The 586-nt window shown below is 35.2% G+C and overlaps 1 protein-coding gene across 1 annotated transcript in view; it reads left to right on the forward strand.

Moving 5' to 3' along the window:
• LOC106463895 overlaps nucleotides 1-586 on the forward strand; it is a 30,725-nt gene that overhangs the window by 5,428 nt on the left and 24,711 nt on the right. The window lies entirely within an intron of this gene.

The following is a 586-nucleotide window of genomic DNA, read 5'->3' on the forward strand; positions in this document are numbered from 1 at the left end:
GGTAATTTTTGGTAAAGTCACTTAGAATCTTGTGAGTATTGATCCTTAACTACTAGGGTAATTTTTGGTAAAGTCACTTAGAATCTTGTGAGTATTGATCCTTAACTACTAGGGTGACTGTTAACAGGATCACACAGATGTCAAAATATTTGTAGAAAAGTATAATTTGTTTTTAAAATTTCAGTATATTATTCCTAAGATGATAATGAGTTATAAATAAACAAAAGTGCATGGAGCAGATAGCAAATAGACTTGACCATAGTGGTGAAAAGGTTAATGCCATTTCCCAAGTCCAGATGGCACCATATAACTATTTCATCTCTCCCTAATGAAACAGCTATAGATTTTATGGTAGAGTAAACTAGAAATATTTTCCCCTAAATTAAAAGCATTATGGTAAATCATCATTTATATTCTAACGTGTTGAATATCACTTATCAATCAATCACTTTTCAATCAGCTTGTGAATAAACTGTGCATACATGTCCACACATTTTCAAATGGCCAGGTGGCTAGGGAGCTCAACTCGCAATCTGCGGGTCGTGGGTTCGAATCCCCGTCACACCGAACATGCTTGCCCTTTCAG

The sequence above is a fragment of the Limulus polyphemus genome, unplaced genomic scaffold (assembly GCF_000517525.1).
Source record: "Limulus polyphemus unplaced genomic scaffold, Limulus_polyphemus-2.1.2 Scaffold1511, whole genome shotgun sequence".
Taxonomy (NCBI): domain Eukaryota; kingdom Metazoa; phylum Arthropoda; class Merostomata; order Xiphosura; family Limulidae; genus Limulus; species Limulus polyphemus.